Source organism: Amblyraja radiata, chromosome 27 (genome assembly GCF_010909765.2).
Source record: "Amblyraja radiata isolate CabotCenter1 chromosome 27, sAmbRad1.1.pri, whole genome shotgun sequence".
Taxonomy (NCBI): Eukaryota; Metazoa; Chordata; class Chondrichthyes; order Rajiformes; family Rajidae; genus Amblyraja; species Amblyraja radiata.
Window position 1 is genome coordinate 9006890 of NC_045982.1, and position 23417 is coordinate 9030306.

Genomic DNA, 23417 nt, shown 5'->3' on the forward strand with positions numbered 1-23417 from the left:
CAGTGAGAAACTTTGTTTGCATGCTATCCAGTCATACTTACCATGCATGAATACAATCAGGCCATATACAAGTACAACAGGCAACGGCAGAGGTAAAATAACAGAGTGCAGAACATGGTGTTACAGTGTCAATGTTCTCTACAGAGAAAGTGCAGATGATAAAAAAATGTGCAGCAGCCGCAATGAGGTAGGTAGGAAGATCAGGACTATACACTTAGGTTATGTGAGGACCGTTCAGTAGTCTGACAATAGCGGGGAAGAAGCTGCTCCTGAACCTGGTGTTACGTGCTTTCATGTTTTTGTATCTTCTGCCTGACGAGAGAGGGGAGATGGGAGTATTATTGGGGTGTAAGTGTTCCTTCTCAAGGCAACATGAAATATTGATGGAATCAGTAGGGGGGGGGGAGGCTGCTTCGTGTGATGGATTGGTCTATATCAATTCTATATGTTTATGCTTGTACTAAAATCTTCTTGCAATCCAGACCAAACGTGCCATTGTCTTCGTAGCTGCCTGCTCTTTGTGACTTGTCAGGTCCCTTTGAATATTTAACACTTCCCAAACTAGGACCATTTAACAAATACTCGGGATTTATGTTTTGTTTTGCTGATTTGTATAACGTCACATTTTTTCTGCAATGCGCTGCATTTGCCACTTGTCACCTTGTCTCTGTCCTCCTGAAGCTTCTTTTCCTGTACGTATAGTCTACAAATATAGAAACAAAGAACTGCAACTGCATATCAAAGATAAACACAAAGTGCTGGAGTAACTCTGTGGATCAGGCAGCATCTCTGGAGAATGACCTGAAACGTCACCTACTTTGTTTCTTCAGAGATGCTGCCCGACCCACTGAGTTACTCCGGCATTTTGTGGCTATCTCGTAGTCTACAAGTTTTGTGCCATCAACAACTATTGTCAAATTAATATTCAGTTAAATCACCAATTTCCCTCTTCCTTCATTCTTAAATAGCAGGTTGACCTTTACTAGCTTCTAATCTGCTGGAGCCATTGCAAGAACTATCGGATGGAGCTGAGCTTCTCCATTCCCCGATCTTTCCAATTCTTTAAATCTGACTGACCTCTTGGCCTCTTCTGAATCACTGGCTTTGCCTCTTTACTTTTGGCTCTATTCCCATCCTATCTCCCTCTGTCTGCCTCCTCCTCAACTGATTTACCTTGATTTAGTCAATCAAACCTTCGAGATTATATTACATTTTGCATCTGATAACAAGTTGATATTCTTTGTGAGCCAGTTTTCTTTCCCCCATTTCCTCGGCTTCCTAAGTTTATGAAAGGGTCTCGACCCCATGCATCAACTATCCACGTTCTCTAGAGACGCTGCCTGACCCGTTGAGTTACTCCAGCACTTTGTGTCTTTTTTGTAAACCAGCATCTGCAGTTCGTTGTTGCTGATTTAATTTTTAGACATGGCTCCACTGTATTACTGCTCTTTGGTAAGTTTCATAAGTAACCGTTCTTTGTTGTGCCCATTGAGGAATTGGGTTTTGGTAGAATTTTTCTCTGCAGTTTCATAATATAATTCCTGAAGATTCCTGAACATTTCAGCCTTGTTCTTTTCTCCCCCAACCCACCATCAAAGACCATGAGTTCTGGAATGCAATTGTAATGTGTCCCACGAGTACGTTCCACAGCCAGATGGCGAAGCAGAGGCTGATTTTCGAAACTGGCACCAGAATCCATTGGCATCTTCAGCCAAGAGACCAGGGAAGACATATCTCATGAATTCTCTTCATAAAGAAAAATCTGGTGGAATGAGTGATGTGGCATGATGCTGTCACTATGAAACTTGGAGTATTTCCTTGTAAGGGAGGTAAATTCACAACCTTTTCTGTTTAATGAAGCTCTCGATTTCATTGATATGTAATAATAATAATAATGGATGGGATTTATATAGCGCCTTTCTAATACTCAAGGCGCTTTACATCGCATTATTCATTCACTCCTCAGTCACACTCGGTGGTGGTGAGCTACTTCTGTAGCCACAGCTGCCCTGGGGCAGACTGACGGAAGCGTGGCTGCCAATCTGCGCCTACGGCCCCTCCGACCACCACCAATCACTCACACACATTCACACACACAGAACTAGGAGTCACTGAGTAATTAAGATTATCAGGGCATTCATAATCATATTTTACATGACATAGGAAGACGTGGGAGGACATTATTCCCAATCCCCAAAGTATTTGCCAATAACTAGTTTTTCCTCACATGCTCATCATTCCCTGATTCACCTACCACTAACCTACATTGGTGGCAGTTTTTAGTCACCAACTAACCTACCCCCCCACACATTGTTACGAAATGGGAGGTAACCACAGCATAAGGTGAAAGCTCGCACAGCCATAGGGAGAATGCACAGGTAACACCCAACGTCAGGATCAAAGTTGAATCCTTGGAGTTCTGGGGTACCAGCACTACCCGCTGCCTCATTATAGGTTGAATTAAAACAGAACCATGAAACAAGATTAAAAACAGTTTGTATTTCTGCAATCCCTGCTCTCCTATCAGAATATTCCATGGCATTTTACAGTATTAAGGGGCTGTACAATGATGCAGTGGTTGAGTTGCTGCCTTACAGCGCCAGAGACCCGAGTCCGATCTTACCTACGGGTGCTGTCTGTATGGTTTGTACGTTCTCCCCGTGACCACGTGGGTTTCCTCCAGGTACTCCGGTTTCCTCCCACATCCTGAAGACTTGCAGTTTTGTAGGTTAATTGGTCTCAGTAAATTCACCCTAGTGTGTAGGATAGAACTAGTGTATGGGTGATCACTGGTCGGCATGGACTTGGTGGGCCAAAGGGCCTATTTCAACGTTGTATCTCTCAGCTAAACCAAACTAAACCAAATACTTGATGTATTTTGGAGTCTATCAACTATTAACATGTTTGATGTATGCTAACAATTTTTCACCCATCAAACAATAATACGTCAGGTTAGTTTAGTAATGGAATGGGGCAAGGATCAGCCTAAAGCAGGAAGAGAGCTCTCTTCAATGCACAAGAGGAGTCCTAGCCAGTGTAGAATGAAGTCAAAGATTGTCAGGAGAAAATGTAGTGGAACAATTGAAGACCATGACGGAGGAGATGTTGCAAGAACAAATCGAGTACAGTCATGGAAGAGCAATGAGATGAGAGACAGGGGATATAGTGAACTAATAAAAATGCTGGATGAACTCTTCAACAAGAGCCAATATATGTTAAACTGAGTTGGAAAGTGAAGAGGAAATTTAGACACAAAAAGAGAATATGAGGAGGATGGCAGTTAACATAAAAGGGAACCCAAGACCCTTCTGCTGGAATGGAAATAGTAAGGGGAAGATAAGAGATGGACCCTAGTATCTATCCAGAACGTTATACATGATTAGAGGAGCAGGGCATAACTCGAATACCTAGAATGTTTTCTATCACCGTTCACGAAGGTAGGGGGTAGAGGTGGGAGAGGTAATGGACAAGGTCACATTTTTTAGGTGGGAACGTGAATGATTTGCCTGGTCCCGACTCTGACATCGGGAGGAGAACGAGGAGTGCAGGGGAGAGATAAGACTTTGCCTTCCATCACAGTGAGGAGGAGATTCACTGTGATGGATGTTTTATGTGTAAATTGTATTGTGTCTTGGTTCTTCTTCTTGTTTGTATGACTGCAGAAACCAAATTTCGTTTGAAGCTCTGGGTTCAAATGACAACAAATAAATTGTATTGTATTGTATTGTTTTATCAAGCTCTATTTTGGCTAGTTCCAGAGCATTATATCCAGATTGGCACCTCGCATTAGGAAGGGTGTAATAGTCCATGCATGTGTGTGGCACAGATTTGCCAGAACATTGCCACAGCTGAGGGATTTTAGCTTGAAGATTAGTTTGGAGAAGCTGAGACGTTCTCCTTAGAGCAAAGGAGACTGCGTGAAGATTTGACACTGGCAGTTGCAGAGACTGCTGGCTAAGGAGAGCAAGACTCCATCCTGTTTCCCTCTCCTTGAGGAGGTCCAGAAATTGGCGTTAGACCCACATGTTCAAGACATTTAACCTGTTCTAATTGGTTAGCAGCAATCACAAAAATGTTTACACTAGTTCAGTTTAGAGATACAGCGCGGAAACAGGCCCTTCGGCCCACTGAATCCATGCCGACCAGCGATCCCCGCTCACTACCACTGTCCTGCACACGAGGGACAATTTACAATCTTTACCGAAGCCAATTAACCTACAAACCCGCACGTCTTTGAAGTGTGGGGGGCAAACCGGGGGGGGGGGGAGACCCATGCAGTCACGGTGAGAACGTACAAACTCCGTACTGACCAGCACCTGCGGTCAGGATCGAAACGGGGCCTCTGGTGCTGTAAGGCAGCAACTCTACCGCTGCTCCACCGTGCCGGCCAGTTGTGGGTCAGGCACATTTGGCAAGTGAGACGTTGGTCACTGGAACAGGGGCTGTCGAATTTGCCCGGCTGGCATAAAGCCAGCATCTGCTGAGGTGCTAGCAATTTCAAGGGGAAATTGAGTAAAGGAGTATTTATATGGATGATTGTCCTTTTGCAGGCAGGGACCAACATAGCTATTCCCCGCTGTACTTCTCACTCCCTTGATGGGCGGCCATTAATGGCTGTGCTCCCAGTTCACCCTTGAGGTGCTTTGTTTATCTCCACACTGTTTTATCAAATTCCAATCGTTACATATGCAAGTATATTCAACTTTCCTGGAAGAATGTGGGGGAGGACAGGGGAGGGGGGGCAGTGTGTTGAGGAGGAGGTGTTAATGTAATTGGAAAGTTTACAGGATCCAAAAGTCACTCTTCTCTCCCCAGTGACCTGGCCTCCAAGGGATAGTTTGCATCTGTTTTCTCTATCTGTGCCTATAGCAAGCTAATTAAACATTTACTGTACCTCAGCAGTAATTGATAGCTTTGGTCCTTTTTTAATTGGGTTAACAGCTGTTGTTTGGAATGATGCGATAATTATCAGCTACTGTCTCTCGCCAAGGCTAATTAAACGTGCAGGAAGAGGAACGGTTGCAGAGTGCCATCAGTGTGAGTGTGGGGACCATCAGCTGAACCCTGGTCTGGGAGCAAACATGGGGTGTACCCCCTCTCCCCTGGCCTCATGCTGGATTGCTATTGCAAGAAACTAACCAATCTCTGAAGGGGCACCCCTCTCTCTCTCTCTCCCTTTTATCTGCTATGCCTTTAGCCATCTAGCCCGCAGCTCTGCAGATCAATCCTTCAACCTCTCGATCTTTAACCTCCCGTTCCTTATTTAAGTCTTTAAGTTTTGCCCATAAAGCTTACTTCTACGCCTAAATCGATCAATAAATGGAATCGCAGTTTGTTTATGTTGTGTGTGAATTGCTGATCATGTTTGCATGCACACAATTTATGCAGATAATTCAATGGTTTTAAAGTCGGCTGGATTACCCTGCAGATTCAGATTCAGATTCAGATTCAATTTTAATTGTCATTGTCAGTGTACAGTACAGAGACAACGAAATGCATTTAGCATCTCCCTGGAAGAGCGACATAGCAAATGATTTGAATAAATAATAATAAGTGTCCGGGGGGGGGGGGGGGGGGGGTGATTGGCAGTCACCGAGGTACGTTGTTGAGTAGAGTGACAGCCGCCAGGAAGAAGATGGGGAAGAAGCAGAATTCTCCCGGATGGTAGGAGGGTAAACAGTCCATGGTTGGGGTGAGAGCAGAAGGCACAATATCCACCGGCAACTTACATTTCATTTCTGTGTTTCTTTCCAGCATTGCGTTTTATTTTCCAATATTGACTTGTGTCTGGTGTATCATTCCGTCGCATAGGACTTAAACAGATAAGTAACTAATGGATGCATTAGGACAGTGTTGACCAATACGTTCACCACGAGACTCATGTGGCTGTTTCAAGATCTGGTTGTGGCTAATGCCATTGCTGATTAATACATTAAAAGGCCAAATTAATAGGCAGTGTTATTGGTCTTGTAATCTCAGCATTCTATTGTATATTTATTTGAGTGAACTTTAACATTTTTGCACATTTGTTAGGAAAATGAAAAGATACGGAATAGTTTCTCATTAGCATGAGTGCTTTACTTTGCTGATTAATATAAGATGATAAATGTTTGTAATGCTAACGTGTGAAATACATTTAACAGCATTGTGTTTCAGGTGCTTTATATTAAATTAGTTTAGTTTAGTTTAATTTTTAGTTTAGTTTAGTTTAGTTACGTTAGATTAGAGATACAGCGTGGAAACAGGACCTTCGACCCACCGAGTCCAAGTATTAATCACCTGCACAGAAGTTCTGTTTCCCCAGCTTTGCACCCTACACACTAGGGGCAATTTATAGAAGCCAGCTAACCTGCAAATATGCACGTCTTTGGAATGTGGAAGGAAGCCAGAGCACCCAGAGAGAACCCATGTGGTCACAGGGAGAATGTACAAACTCAGCACCAACGGTACTCATAGTCAGGATCGTACAAGAGGCTCTGGTTGCTGTAAGGCAACAATATTGTTGAGGAGCACTCAAATGGATCAGGTTACCTATTATAATTTGCACACAATGATCTAGGGGAAAAATTAAGAGTCAAGTCAAGAATGTATTATTGTCATATGTCCCAAAGCAGAACAATAACATTCACACTTGCAGCAGCACAACAGATATATAAACATAAGATATAAACATATAAACATCTATCATCTAGAGAACAGGAGGATCCAGATGCAAGGGAACACCTCAACTTATCACTTACCCAACAAGATATCACACAAAATCTCAACCTGAAAATGACTCAGTTTTCCCTCAGTCTAATTGCTGGAACATGTGCTCTAACCAGCAGGGCTGTGGAAATATGTTCTCCACAATGATAATTTGAAACTGTCCATAAAAGCTGGCCTTGCCAGTGAATTACGCATTCCATAAATAAATAAAGGTCTTTGGTCTTTGATATTGATAAATTTTGGGTACTTTCCCAACATGAAGTGGCCAGATATCCTTTGGTGTCATCTCCAAGGAGTCTATCTTCTTAACAGTGAGTGTCAGTAAAATATTCAACTCTGTGGGGTATCAAAGCTAATCTGAATTAATCTGATATTTGAGTCGGCATTGGCCCAGTGGTCGAGTTGCTGCCTTACAGCGCCAGAGACCCGGGTTCAATCCTGACTACGAGTGCTGGCTGAGCTGATTTTGTACATTCTCCTTGTGACCGTGTGGGTTTTCTCCAGGTGCTCGGGTTTCCTCCCACACTCAAAGACGTATAGATTTGTAGGTTAATTGGCTTCAGCAAGATGTATAAAATTGTCCCTAGTGTGTAGGATAGTGCTAGTGTGTGGGGTGATCACTGGTCGATGTGGACTCAGTGGATCGAAGGGCCTGGTTTCCGCGCTAGATCTGCATCTTTAAGGCATAAAATCTAAATCTATACATGGGGTTCATTTCCCTCTTTTTAATACCAGCAATATCATTGGATTGTGGGGAAAAGAGGGCCAAATCAATGGAAAGGATCCGGGCTTTTAGGAAGCTGCTAACCACTTTGTGTGTCTCCTGCAATCTTTTCATGGCTGTTCAAGATCAGTGAGATGTCGTCAGACCCATCCTGATCTCATCAACTGAGGTTAACTTTCACAGGCATTTTGAGGATCTGCTACAAATTAATCCTCATTAAAAAAATTAGAGTGAAAGTTAAAGGGCCTGTCCCACTATCCAAGTTTTTAAAAACTCTCCCGAGTTTAAAAAAAAATCAAACTCGTGGTAAGTACGTGGAATGTACGTAGCGGGTACGTCGGAGCTCGGGACGTCTCTTAGCGGCGCGTAACGCTAACGCCAGGTACTCGGGAAACACGGTAAGCTCGCGAAGTTTTTTCAACATGTTGAAAAATGTCCACGAGAGCCCCGAGTACCTACGAGCGGCTATTACCGTAATTCTCCGAGTTCGAATCATGGGAAACTCGGGAGAACTCTTGAATTACCTCGTACAGTGGGACAGGCCCTTAACTCAACAGCAAGACTGGGGATTTGAGTACCAGAATAAAGTCTAATTACATAAAACCATGGTGAAACCATATCTTGAATAGTACGTATATATCTGGTCTCTCTAGCTCAAGAAGGATAGATACGATATATGGACTGCATCAAAGTTAAACCACCTTGATTCCTGGAATGGTAGGGTTGTCACACAAGGAGAGATTAAGTAGACAGGGCCTTATTAAGAGTCTGATGTTTAAGGCCACTTTAGTTGTTTGGTCTGTGTGGTAAACTATGACATAGATAAGACAAAAGAGGGTGAGCAGCTTGAGTGCAAATTGAAAAACGGAACCAGAAAGGTAGTAAGCTCAGAACGACTCTATCAGCTGCACGCAAATTGGCATAGGGTCAATAAGGTCAGAGAATTAATTATGCATCGAAAAGATTGGTGTGGGAGGAATGAGCTTCAATTCACGGGGCATTGGCGTCAGTACTGAGGAAGGAGTTGAAACAAAGATCTGCAGATGCTGATTTACACCAAAGATAAACACAAAGTGCTGGAGCAACTCAGCGGGTCAGGCAGCATCTCTGGAGAAAAAGGATGGGTGAGCCATCGGGTCAGGTTGGGTTGGGTTGAGACCCTTCTTCTGAAGGAGCGTCCTGACCTGAAACGTCACCCGTCCTTTTTCTCCAGAGATGCTGCGTGACCCGCTGAGTTACTCCAGCACTTTGTATCAAGTTGAGGAAGGAGTGGGGTCTTTGTGCCAGGATGGGTTTCACCTAATTCTGTGATGAGGGAATTGAATAGTTAGGATTATAGATAAAGCTTTAAACTTAATTGTCAGAGCAGGGTCTGGTGGAAGGAAATTTAGAAAGTTAAAGACAGGAATATTTGACACATGGACTGCGTCAACCAAATTAACTGTAATAATGTGAAGAATTAATTTATGTTAGACATAGATCGACACAAAGTGCTGGAGTAACTTAGGTGCGTCAGGCAGCATCTCTGGAGAACATGGATGGGTGACGTTACAGGTTGGAACTCTTCTTCAGACCCAAAACAATGCTGATCCATGTACTACGGAGATGCTGCCTGACCTGCTGAGTTACTCTAGCACTTTGTGTCTATGTTTGGTATAAAGCAACACCTGCAGTTCTTTGTAATTATATTAGACATCATTTATTTAAATCAGTGTCTTGAAGAACCAGTGAAGAAAGCGACAATTTTAAATGTGTTTTGTGCTTTGAGAAAGAGTTAATTTATAATCTGATGTTTAAAGAAATTTTGGGGATGAAGAATCATAATTCGATAGAATTTTATATAAAGATTGAAAGTGACTTTATTCAATCTGAAATCAGGAATGGAGCATGCAATGGCAAAGATGAATTGGGAAAATATGTTGAAAAGAATTACTAAATAAGCAAAAGTTTAAATTTAAAGTACAAAACCCAATGGGAAACGTGATTCCGTTTTGGTTCAATGAATAAGTGAAAAGCAGACTTATATCATAAAAAACTATATTTTAAGTTGTCAAAATGAGCATGGAGTCTGAAGAAGGGTTTCGGCCCGAAACGTTGCCTATCTCCTTCGCTCCATAGATGCTGCTGCACCTGCTGAGTTTCTCCAGCATTTTTGTGTAGCATGGAGAAAATCTCAGTCTATTGCAAAGAGGGATCCCCTCCCCTCTCCTAACTCTCAGTCTGAAGAAGGGTCCCGACCCAAAACGTCACCGATTCCTTTTCTCCTGAGATGCTGCCTGACCCCCCTAAGTTACTCTGCCATTTTGTGTCCATCTGAGAGGGGTCAAGACATTGATTAAGAAAGAGAAAAGAGAGAAGAAGAGGAACTGGGCAACAAATATGAAAACAGGCCATAAAATCTTCTATAGATAAGTAAAAAGAGAAAGGTTAGAAATGTTAATGTAAGAAATCAAAGGTAATCCCACAGTTTAAGAAAGGAGGGAGTAGGGTAATTTACCCTAACAGGCCAATTGACCTAAATCAGTGGTCAGGAAAAATGCTGGGATCTATTGTTCAACTGGTAGCTCAGAGCACTTAGAGGATAATAATAGTACCAGGCTGTGTCAGTATGGATTTATGAAAAGTAAATCACATTCAACATGTCTAAGTTATTGGATATATGTAGTTATGGACTGGGGCACAGAGAGGTTGAGGCAGTCTGAAACTTTGAGCTCTTTGGAAAAAATAAGTTAAAGTCAATTGCAAACAAATTTCAGAAGAAGTGACTAACCAACTCAAGAAAGTTTGAACTGTGCTGATAAACCCTGGTGGTTTTTGAAAGCTGTAATTGTTTACTAGCTTTAAGCCCCTTGGATGTGTTGAGACTGAGGCTTATGGTTCTTTTCATGCAGGTCTGGATCAGACCATGAGTATTGACACTCAGAACCGATTGGTAAGATCAAGGATCAGATGAAGATTGTTCTACAGAGTACCGAGGCAGATGGAGGGACATATCCTCATTGGTGAGTTCCACTGTCATTTACTTTGCATCTTGAACCACTACATTGAAGAAAGGATTGTTGATTATGTTAAATATAAAAATGACCTTCAGGTTTATTTAATGAGTTGAAAATAACTAAATAAGCAATAGTGTACATTTGAAGTACAAAACCCAATGGGAAAAGTGATCCGTTGTTAAAGGCTGGGTAAAAGGAATTCCATTTCAACTGCTTTAAGTAATTGTGAGGATATTTTGATATTTATCTCAAAAGATGTATTAGGAACTAGATATCAGCATATTGACCAATGAAGACCAATAATCCCTTGTTAGGTATTCAGCTGAATATCTATCCATCCGTATCCATAAAACTTGTCAATAACCAGTTACCAATCTAATAGCCAGTTACCAATCTAATGAGTCACTCAGATGGCTGCCATTACATCCACTCACCCAACTCTGACATTAATAACGGCTTGTGTTTACAATGCATAGTAAAATAACACAAGGGGCTTCCACAGGAGCTGGTCAGAGGAGAGGAGGTTTGTGAGAAGTATGAATGGGTTTTGGGTGCTGCAAGGTTCTGCATCATGAAGCAAAATGTACCATTGTGCCCATGAGGAGGCCTAGTAAAGGTTACAAAAAGGGAAGGCCTTAAAGTAGAAGGTATAGAGAGGAGAATGTTTGGAGTGTAGAGATGCAGTGTGGAAACAAGCCCTTTGGCCCACTGAGTCCATGCCGACCAACCATCAGATGCACACTAGTTCCATGTTGTCCCACTTTCGCATCCTACATGCAAGGGGCAATTTACAGAAGCCAATAAACCTACAAACCTACATGTCTTTGGAGTGTGGGAGGAAACTGGAGCACCTGGAGAAAACCCACTTGGTCACGGGGAGACTGTTCATACTCCATTCAGACAGCACCTGTAGTCAGGATCGAACCCGGGTCTCTGGCGCTGCTTAGGAAGAGAAACCCGGAGCTTGGGGACATGTTGCAGAATTCTTGACTGCCAGTAATGACGCAAAGGAGACAGGGGCGTGCAAGAGGCATGGAAGAGGAGCATGGAGGCTGCAGGAGGTTACAGAGGCAGGGAAGCCATTGAAGGAATTTTGTTTCGTTTATTGTCACATGTACTGAGTTACAGTGTAAAGCTGTTGTGGCGTGCTAACCAGTCAGCAGAAAGACAATACATGATTGCAATCGAGCCATCCACAGTGTACAGATACAGGATAAAGGGAATAACGTGAATAATGTTTAGTGCAAGATAAAGTCAGTAAAGTCCGATCAAAGATAATCGAGGGTCTCCAATGTTGGGCGAGTCCAGAACCAGGGGCCACAGTCTTAGAATAAAGGGGAGGCCATTTAAGACTGGGGTGAAAAAAACGTTTTCACCCAGGGAGTTGTGAATTTATGGAATTCCCTGCCACAGAGGGCAGTGGAGGCCAAATCACTGGATGGATTTAAGAGAGAGTTAGATAGAGATCTAGGGGCTAGTGGAGTCAAGGGATATGGGGAGAAGGCAGACACGGGTTATTGATAGGGGACGATCAGCCATGATCACAATGAATGGCGGTGCTGGCTCGAAGGGCCGAATGGCCTCCTCCTGCACCTATTTTCTATGTTTCTACGTCTATGTTTCTATGAGGTAAATAGTTGCTTAGGACTGTTCTCTAGTTGTTGGTAGAATGGTTCAGTTGCCTGACAACAGCTGGGAAGAGATTGTACCCGAACCTGCAAAGAGTGCGTTTTCCCACTTCTATATCTTTAGCCCGATGGGAGTGGGGAGAAGAGAGAGTGTCCAGGGTGCGACTCACCCTTGATCGTGCTGCTGGCCTTGCCGTGGCAGCGTGAAGTGTTGATGGAGTCAATGGAAGGGAGGTCGGTTTGTGCGATGGCCTGGGATGCGGCCACAATTTTCTGCAATTACTTGCGGATTTCAACGTGAGAATGGGAATATGGCTTTGCCCCTACACATAAACCGGCCAGCCCCTCTGGAGAGCTGTAATCACAGCCACTTCTCAATCCCCCCCCCCCACCCACCCCACCCCCACTGCTCTTTTGTCTTGGACACACTTGACTGAGAACAGAGGTCAGGAAGAGACCATTACTTTGCTGCATGCAATCATGTAGCAGTGATTTATTCATCAGCCCTGGGTGTGCCAGCTGCATGAATTCACAATGTCACCAACACTGCGAATAGTCAAGGAAATGCTCCTTTATTTTTATTCTCCATATATCTCATTTATCTCTCCATCTTTATTTATTCCAAAATCTCTCTTTTATCCTACTCCCAATTTCTATCTCTCTCTCTCTGTCATTTCTATCTGTTTTTTTTCATCATGTGCCATTTCAATGATTCAATGATATTTTATTGTCACATGTACCTAGGTACAGTGAAATGCTTTGTTTTGCATGCAACCTGGTAAAATCATACAGCAGCCCCCACCTAGGCTGTACACAAGAGTCGTTGGATGAAATATATAATTGAGGTCTTGGCTGCTTGCATAGATAGACATAAGAGATCCTACAGTACTATTTTGATGTCTGAATGGGATAGATTCTCCAGTCTTCTGCTGCCCAAAATTGGTCACTCGCTGGTGACCACTGGGTGGCGCCAGCAATGGCTGCCTCACCAACAGTCTGTCTGTCCCTTCCTTCCTTGTTGTTTATATAGTATGTGTTAAATGTATGTTTTTAGTGTTCTTTAGCTTGTTTTATGGGAGGTGGGAGGGAGTTGGGGGAAACTTTTTCTAATCTCTTACCGCGACGGAGGTCGTATCGCAGCTCCGTCTGCACTGAGGCCTAACATCGAGTAGTTGGCAGCCCGCGGACTTCACATCACAGAGCTCCCGATCCTTGTTGGGGGTCGACTTAGGGGATTCAACCGCGGGAGCTTGTGGACTTTAACACCGCGGCGCTCGCGTTCTCTGGTTGGAGACCGACTTCGGGGGCTCCAAGTCGCAGGAGCTTCGAACGCCCCAATGCGGGAGCTTCGACCGCCGGCTGTGGGAGCTTCGATCACCGCGACTGCGAATGGTTCGGCCGCCCCGACCGCGGGAGAATAAAGAGGAAGAAGCTTGGACTTTACTGCTTTCCATCACAGTGGGGAATGTGGGGAGCCCGCTGTGGTGGATGTTTACGTTAACCTTTTTTTAGTGTGGCTGTATGGTAATTCACATTTAACTGAACCTTAATTGGCACACGTGACAAGAAAAGACCTTTGAAACCGTTGAAAATTATTACAATTGATTATCTGCTCAAGATCACATTGCTGGGACTGCCATTCTCCCATCAGACAGTAAGCATCATTGTCTATAATGGTTTGGAATGTCTTGAAAGGAATGTGAATGCAAATACAAATCTTTCGTTCTCCCAACCATTTGTTTTATTCCCTCTTGTATTCTCCTTCCCTCTGTCTCCCCCTCTCTTTCCCCCCCTTCCCCCTCCCTCTCTTTCTCCCCTCCTCTTTGCCCTTCTCTCTCCCCTTCTCTCTCCCCCTCTCTCCTCCTCTCTCCTCTTCCCCCTATCCCCATCTATCTCCGCCCTCTCTCTCCGCCCTCTCTCTCCCTCCTCTCTCTCCCTCCTCTCTCTCCCTCCTCTCTCTCCCCCCCTCTCTCCCCCCCTCTCTCCCCCCCTTCCCCCTCCCTCTCTTTCTCCCCTCCTCTTTGCCCTTCTCTCTCCCCTTCTCTCTCCCCCTCTCTCCTCCTCTCTCCTCTCTTCCCCTATCCCCATCTATCTCCCCCCTCTCTTCCCCCTCTCTCTACCTCCTCTCTCTCCCTCCTTATCCACCCCTCTCTCTCCCCCCTCTCTACTCCCATCTCTTGCCTGCCTCACTCACCCCAACCCCTAACTCCCGTAGTCTCTCTCTCTCTCTTTATCACTAATTCTCTACTACTTTATGTCTCAGTCTTACTCTCAATTTGTAACGTATATCTCCCTTCACTGTTCCCTATCTCCGCATCACTCCACCTGGTCCATCTCTCCATGTCTGCCTCCACCATGCCTTATGTTTTATTCTTCTGGACCGGGCACTCTTTCACTCCCTGCTTCTCTGTAGATATCTCTCTGGAGCTAGTCCCGAGCTTTCTGTGTCACTGACTGCTGCTCTTTCCCCCGGTCTGTCTCACGGACTATGCTTCTGCATCAGAATGACTAGCAGAGTGATTGTGTGGATGGTTTGTCAGAGCTGGTTAAGGTGATGTGGCTGCAGTGATACCTGACCCAGCGTGCCTTGGCTTCTTTGTGGCTGCCATCTGTCACAGAGTAGCTTTAGTCCAGCATCCCTGTTGCGCGAGACCTTTTTTTTTTAAAGCCCCCAAAATACTGCCTTTTAGTGCAGGCTGGTCTTTTTTCCCCGTACAGAGTTTGGGCTCCGACATCTCTACCTCTCCGACTGAACGTGGAGACAAAGTCCACCTCCATTCCATTCCAGGCGCAACGTTGTGCGGCACTTCAGGCTGCTTGCGTCTGAAAGTAAATGAAATGGAATGATCTTTGGAAACGTTCCAAGGTCCTTCACAGGAGAGTTCACGGATAATTCAAACTGACGCTGAGCCAAGGAGGAACAATTAAGACGGATGACCAAAGATGTGGTCAAAAACACAGGGTTTTAAGTAACGCGATAAAAAAGAGTAATTTGGGACATTGAACATAGAACAGTACGGCACAAGAACAGGCCCTTCAGCCCACGATGCCCGTGTTGAACACGAGGTCAGGTTAAACTAATCTCCACTGATTGCTCCTGATCCATACCTCTCCATTCCCTGCATATCACTTTGCCTATCAAGGGAGTGGAATCAAGGGATATGGGGAGAAGGCAGGCACGAGTTATTGATTGGGGACGATCAGCCATGATCACAATGAATGGCGGTTCTGGCTCGAAAGGCCAAATGGCCTCCTCCTGCACCTATTTTCTATGTTTCTATGTTTCTATCTAAAAACCTCCTAAATGCCACTATTGTAGCTGCCTCCACCACCTTTTCACTGTCCCTCGGTGTACATGACAATAAACTAAACTGAAACTGAAACCACCGCCACTGGCCGCACGTTCCAGGCACCCACCCCTCTCTGTGTAGAGCAAAAACACGTCTTTGAATTTATGCCCCTATCACCTTAAAGCTATGCCTTAAAGAAGAGAAAACCAGAGAGTGATTTTAAGGAGGATATAGGAGATGGAGCAGAAGAACCAAGATAGATATCTCCATTAATTGTGAGCTTGATTGTGGTGGAAGGAAGATATTCTGGCTGGAGGTCTGTGACCAGTGGAATACTGCAGGGACCTGTGCTGGTTGTGACATATATCAATGGCTTGGACGTAGATTTAGGTAGGTAGGCGAGTAGGTTTGCTGACAGCGTCAACATTGGAGGAGTTGCAGACAATGAGAAAGACCGTCAGAAGGTACAGCGCGATATGGATCAGCTGCAGAAACGGGCGGAGAAATGGCAGATGGAGTTTAATCCGAGCAAGTGTGAGGTGTTGCACTTGGGAGGTTGAATGTACGGCGAAAGTATACAGTTAATGGCAAGACCATTAATGGTATTGATGTGCAGAGGGATCCTGGACTCCAAGTTCAAAGCTCACTGAAGCAGTGCAAGTAGATAGGGTGGTAAAGAAGGCGTGTAATATGTTTGCCTTCAATGTCAGGGGTATCGAGTATAAGAGTCAGGAAGTCATGATGCAACTCTATAAGAATTTGGCTAGGCTGCATTTGGAGCATTGCGTCCAGTTCTGGTCACCCCATTACAGAAAGAATGTGGAGGCTTTGGAGAGGATGCAGATGAGATTTACCAAAAAATCTGCCTGGTTTAGAGAGTTTCAGGTTGGATAAACTTGGATTATTTTCTCTGGAACTTCAGTGGTTGAGGGGAGATTTGATAGATGCATATAAAATTACGCCAGAGTAGACAGTCAGAACATGAATGGTGATGTGTGGGGGCAAGTTATTTTACAGAGAGAGTGGCGGGGGCCTGGAATGCTTTGCCAGAGGTGGTGGTGGAGGCAAATATTCTGTTGTGTTGCTGCAAATAAGAATTTCATTGTTCTACCTGGGACATAAGACAATAAAACACTCTTGACTCTTGGAAGTTCTGGGAATAGAGGGGTGTGGATCATGTACCAGCAGGGGAGATCAACTTAACTTGGCATCAAGTGCGGCACAAACATAGTGGGCCATAGGGCCCCATTCCCAATGGACGACAGATGGCGCAATGTGCTAAGTGTTCGGCTGGCGACCGGAAGGTGGCCGGTTTGAATCCCGCTTGGAGTGCATACTGTCGTTGTGTCCTTGGGCAAGACACTTCACCCACCTTTGCCTGTGTGTGAATGTGTGTGAATGTGTGTGAGTGATTGGTGGTGGTCGGAGGGGCCGTGGGCGCAGAATGGCAGCCACGCTTCCGTCAGTCTGCCCCAGGGCAGCTGTGGCTACAGAAGTAGCTTACCACCACCGAGTGTGACTGAGGAGTGAATGAATAATGCGATGTAAAGCGCCTTGAGTATTAGAAAGGCGCTATATAAATCCCATCCATTATTATTCCTATGCTGTACTGTTCAATGTCCTGTGATTAATATTCTACATGATTCACCTCTTCATATTACTGTGACCATAACGCTACTCTTGATGCTCATGGTGTGCATTCTGATGTAAAGTCTCTCAAACCCCATGGTCCGTAACAAGGTGCACCATCAATACACCACCTCCACCATCCATCCAATTTGTATCTGGTCATTATTGCAGTTTACATTTTACAATATTAGCAATATACCTTGACTTACTACAAGTCAAGTTCTGAATACTGACTCACGGCCCTTGAATATTTCGAGTCAGTTTCAAGTTTGTGCCGGTGACTTATTTTCTCAAGACTCCAGCTTCAATCTCTCTGTTGTGATAAAAGATCACAGGGCAGCACGGTGGCGCAGCGGTAGAGTTGCTGCCTTACAGCGACAGAGACCCGGGTTCGATCCTGACTACCGGTGCTGCCTGTACAGAGTTTGTACGTTCTCCCCGGGATCGCGTGGGTTTTCCCCAGGGTTCCTGTTTCCTCCCACACTCCAATGATGTGCAGGTTCGTAGGTTAATTGGCTTTGATAAAGATTATAAATTGCCCTGGAGAAGGCAGGAGAATCGCCGGTCGGCGTGGCCGAAGGACCTGTTTCTATGCTGCATCTCTAAACAAAACTAAACTGAGTCTGAAGAAGGGTTTCGGCCTGAAACGTTGCCTATTTCCTTCGCTCCATGGATGCTGCTGCACCTGCTGAGTTTCTCCAGCATTTTTGTGTACCTTCGATTTTCCAACATCTGCAGTTCCTTCTTAAACACTAAACTAAGCTTGTGTCTTGCTGGTCTGTAATGCCAGTTACTGCACAACTCTTGTGGTCATCTTGGAGGTTTGGATGCCTGATGAACTATAGAGGGACTGCTTTTGAAGAACGCAAGTTGCAGTAGATACAAACCTTGAACCTTGAGCCTTGTACCTAACTTTAAGCAATAGGATGGGATTATTTCATACGTGCTGTGGGGAGAAGGCAGGTGGATCGCTGGTCGGCCTGGACTCGGTGAGCCGTAAGGCCTGTTTGATTAAGTAGACAGAGTAAGTTTGAATTTGTGTTAATACTAAAACCATCAGCATGCTTCAACACTCTTGGTGAAAGAAGACCACCATTACTTTTACTTTCTCCCTGCTCCCCTCCACTTCTCAACCAGATGGGATTAGTTGTCGAGTTCACTCCTTGTTCAATTTACTATTTAAATTTGAGGGCACGGATTCTGAATAAAAGGACGTACCTTCAAAATGGAAACGAGGAGGAATTTCTTTAGCCAGACGGCAGCAAATCTGCAGAATTCGCTGCCACGGATGGCTATGGAGGCCCAAGACATTGGGTATTTTTAAGGCAGAGAATGATAGGTCCTCGAGGCTACAGGGAGAAGGCTGAGAATGGGGTGGAGAAAAATAGATCAGCCATGATTGAATGGTGGAGTAGACTCAATGGGCCGAACGGTCTAATTCTGCGCCTATGCCCTGTGGTATAGTCATATAGTCGTATATGGGGAGTGATGAAGAGTGGAGGAGGAAGATGTTTTCTTGGTATCCTCATCATTCCTCCATACTGCACCAGGCCTGTAAGTGTCATCAGACTATTTAACGGTGTGACTCATTCCACTTTCCTCAAAAACCTTGTGCATGTTTGAGACAATTCACTGTGGACATTGAGGTGATGCAGCAGATTAATCGAATAGAAAGGCGTGCATTTATATGACACCTTTCATTAAAGGCCAAGAAGTGTTTTACAGTCTGCACATCCACAACATGGATGTGAGAGTATAATGGTTTTGTTACTGAACTAGTCATCTCTACACCTACAATAATACTCCTTATAATCTGAATCAGACCCTGCCGCTCTGAAGAAAGCAATGACAATATTACCAATGTAATACCGTCATTAAGCTATTCGTCCTATCCATTCACCAATAGAGAGTGAAATATATATTACAGGAAATAAATGACTTGTTTAAATAACAATTTTCAAAGCCTTGGGAGCCACTATGATACTCTTGCACTACAATGGCCAGTGCAAAGCAGAAAAAACCTGCAATATTTGTGTGCAGGGAGCCCCCACAAACAGTGCAGTGAAAGTCTGTTTTTACGACGTTGGCTGAAGAATTAGTATTGGCCAGAACAATAGAGATTGTGTCACGGTAGACACAAGGAACTGCAGGTGGACACAAAAACCTGCAGTAACTTAGCGGGACAGGCAGCATCTCTGGAGAGAAGGAATGGGTGACGTTTTGGGTCGAGACCCTTCTTCAGACTGGTTAGGGATAAGGCCAATGAGAGTTATAGACGATGATGTGGAGAGATAAAGAACAATAAATAAAAGATATGCGAAAAGGTAATGATGATAAAGGAAACAGGCCGTTGTTAGCTGTTTGTCGGGTGACTACGAGAAGCTGGCCAAAAGTAACTCGAAAGGTCTGGCAGCATCTCCAGAGAACATGGACAAGTGTTGTCTTGGGCCACGACCCTTCTTCAGAGTGATTGTTGTGGTACAGAGTTGCCGACCTGTTCTCCGGAGCTCCCGCAACAACAGCTGCGTCCGCTGGACTGGAAGGTTGCAGCTTCCGCAGCTTCGACCACCCCGGGCGGTAGGAGTTTGAACCGGCCCGTTCGCGGAGCTCGGATTCAGCCGCGGGACTGACCATCGCCCGGTGGGGTCACAACATCTGAAGCCTGGATCGCCTCGGCGCAGAGGGAGAATAATGAAGGGATGAGACAAAGACTTAAGACGTTTGCCTTCCATCACAGTGAGGAGGTGCCTGGTGAACTCACTGTGGTGGATGTTAATTTGTGTTTATTGTGTGTTTTTGTCATTTTGTACTATATGTAGGACTGCAAGGCAACAACATTTCGTTCAGACCGCAAGGTCTGAATGACAATAAAGGCTACTTTGACTTTTGACTTTGAGAAGAGAGGTGGGAGCAGGACAAATACTGGCAAGTGGGGCAGCATGGTGGCTTCTGCCTTACAGTGCCAGAGATCCGGGTTCGACCCTGACTATGGAGTTTGTACATTCTCCCTGTGACCGTGTGGGTTTCCTCTGGGCGCTCTGGTTTTCTCCCACATTCCAAAGACATGCAGGTTGGTAGGTTAATTGTCTTCTGCAAATTGTCCCTTGTGTGTAGGATAGAAGGTGTGTTTGGGTGAGTACTGGTTAACATAGAAACATAGAAAACAGGTGCAGGAGGAGGCCGTTCGGCCCTTCGAGCCAGCACCGCTATTCATTGTGATCATGGCTGATCGTCCCCTATCAATAACCCGTGCCTGCCTTCCCCCCATATCCCTTGACTCCACTAGCCCCTAGAGCTCTATCTAACTCTCTCTTAAATCCATCTAGTGACTTGGTCTCCACTGCCCTCTGTGGCAGGGAATTACATAAATTCACAACTCTCTGGGTGAAAAAGTTTTTTCTCACCTCAGTCTTCAATTAAATAACTTCCCCTTTATTCTAAGGGGGTTGGTGCGGACTCGGTGGGCCGAAGGGCCTGTTTCCACTGTGTAACTTTAAAATAAACTAGATAGGTGGATACTGGTGAGCGTTTTTTATTGATTGGCAGATAGTTCGACAAAGGCCAGTGATGAAAAGATAAAAAGAGATAAAGAGATAAGGACAAAAGAGGTGTGAAATGTGAAGCCAAATGTAGGAATGTGGGTGGAAGTGGAGGGGGGGGGGGGGGGGAGTGGGTAAAGGGAGAAATGGGTGTGCATCCAGATGGGGCACTGGGAAGAGAGGCGGGTGGGGGAAAGGCGGTAGGGGGTTGGTTGCGATTGCTTTGGTATTTTTTCTTCCAAACCGTTTCATGAGATTTTCTACATCTACCTGCAAAGGCAATTGAGGTCTCGACCCGAAACGTCATCTATTCCTTTTCTCCAGAGATGCTGCCTGACCCGCTGAGTTACTGCAGCATTTTGTGTCTATCATCGGTCTAAAGACTTCCTTCATTACGCAAGGTCCATTGAGCCTTGTGTGCAGGAGGGAACTGCAGATGCTGGTTTACACTGAAGATAGACACAAAATGCTGGAGTAACTCAGCAGGTCAGGCGACAGACATCGCTGGAGAAAAGGAATAGGTGACATTTCGGGTCGAGACCCTTCTGCACACCTAGCGCCTGGGTCTGAGAGTCTAAATTGAGCCTTGCTTTAACATACATTCCAAAAGATAGCGGTGCCAAGAAGCAGAGCTCTCTGGACCACAGTGGAATGTTTGCATCGGTTTTTGTGTCGCTGCTGAGTGGAGAACCGTTGAAGCGAGAGTACCACAAACTAGTACAGCCACCCAGTTCCTTATTCCCCCTTCATGCTGCCCGAGTTACTCCAGCATTTTGCGTCTTACCTTCGGTACAAACCAGCATCTGCAGTTCCTTCCCACACCCAAGAAATGCTTCAGTGGTGAAAGAGTTAATGCAACCATTGTTTCATGGAGCCCGCTTTCATGGCGAATAAAAAGGTTTGATTTATGCGAAGAAATTTACAGTTCCGTTGGGACATTAATCTATAATACATTATGATGAAATCAGTCCCAGCTCCTGAATCTAGCCTTGGCTCTGCTTTTAGGCCCTTGTTGGGTTGCAGCTAATTAACTGTGCCACCTTATCAGCTCCGACACACACGGTACATAGAGAAAGGGAATTAACTCCTGCCTCTGATAAGCCATTGTTTGAGCCCAAAGGAAAGCCAGCTGTCTATTCAGCTCTTCCGAAATGCTGAGGAGCGCAGCTCTCTGATCTGTGAGCACATTCATTTCTATAAAGAGGCATCGCCAGTCTGGGTGTCATTAATTTTGGGGGAAAAAATGTCAGAGTTTTTCTGCTTTCTTTCTTGTTCCATTCTAATCAACCATTCCCATGACTTCTATTTTATTTCTCTGTAATTCTGCTTGATTTTCTTAACCACAGCCCCAGACCAATTCCACCCAAAGATCCTCGCGTTTGTTACCAAGAGAGAAGTAAAAACTAGTATTACTTATCGAGGTGTCCCAAAGCCCATCACAGCCATGAATGACATGTTGTCTGTAGCTTAGCTATGGTTTAGAGATGCAGCGTGGAGAAGAGGCCCTTCGGCCCACCAAGTCCACGACGACCATCGATCGCCCGTTCACACTAGTTCTCTGTTGTCCCACCTTTGCGTCTACTCCCTGCGCACTGGAGGGCGATTTACGGTGTCCGATTAACCTCCAAACCCAGCACGTTGTTGGGATGTGGGAGGAAACCGGAGCACCCGGAGGAAACCCACGTGGTCACACAGGGAGAATGTGCAAACTCGGCAAAGACAGCACACGAGGTTAGGATCGAATGGGTCTCTGGCGGTGTGAAGCAAGAACTCTACCAGCTTGCACACTCGTGCAACCCAATATAGGCATGCAGTAACATATAGTTACATGACATTACTGTAATGTAGGAGAAGTGGGAGCCACTCTGTATACAGGCAGCTTCCATAAACAGTAGTGAAATAAATGCCCAGCTAATCTGTTTCTGTAACGACGGTGAAGGGTTAATGTTGGCTGGAATACCACGATGAATCCTCTTGCTGCTTTTCAATAAAATGCCCTGGGATCTTTACTTAAGAGAGATGGTATCTGGTAGAGGCTTCTTTTCAATTGCCTATGGATTCACTGGTAACATTTTGTTTCCTCTTTGGACAAGTAATAATATTTCCCTAGATTTGTCCCACTATACCGTTGCGTATTTTAAAGACATCGTTCAGTTCATTTCTCAGCATTGTTTCCTTGTTCTTCACAACTTCCAGTTTTGTAAATGTGTTTTTTTTGTTGCATCTTTACCAAATGCCCCATGATAATTTTTTTTGCATAACTCCCACATCCCAAATATACACATTTGTAGCTCAATTGGCCTCTGTAAAATAGGGAGTGGATGAGAAAGTGGTATAAAATGTGCAAAAAGAACTAATTTGAGGAAGGACATCCCTAATTTGAGGAAGGACATCCCTAATTTGAGGAAGGACATCCTTGTGATTGAGGCAGTGCAGCGCAGGTTCACGAGATTGATCCCTGGGATGGCGGGACTGTCATATGAGGAAAGATTGAAAAGACTAGGCTTGTATTCACTGGAGTTTAGAAGGATGAGGGGGAGATCTTATAGAAACATATAAAATTATAAAAGGACTGGACAAGCTAGATGCAGGAAAGATGTTCCCAATGTGGGGCGAGTCCAGAACCAGGGGCCACAGTCTTAGAATAAAGGGGAGGCCATTTAAGACTGAGGTGAGAAAAAACTTTTTCACCCAGAGAGTTGTGAATTTGTGAAATTCCCTGCCACAGAGGGCAGTGGAGGCCAAACTACTGGATGGATTTAAGAGAGAGTTAGATAGAGCTCTAGGGGCTAGTGGAATCAAGGGATATGGGGAGAAGGCAGGCACGGGTTATTGATTGGGGACGATCAGCCATGATCACAATGAATGGTGGTGCTGGCTCGAAGGGCCAAATGGCCTCCTCC

General features: G+C 44.9%; 1 long non-coding RNA gene across 2 annotated transcripts in view; it reads left to right on the forward strand.

Annotated features, from left to right (window-relative positions):
- Positions 1 to 23417, forward strand: part of LOC116988396 — a 57143-nt gene that overhangs the window by 10016 nt on the left and 23710 nt on the right. For both annotated transcript variants that reach the window (XR_004415926.1, XR_004415927.1), the window contains exon 2: positions 10324 to 10434. This is a non-coding gene — a long non-coding RNA (uncharacterized LOC116988396). The remainder of the gene's footprint in view (positions 1 to 10323; positions 10435 to 23417) is intronic.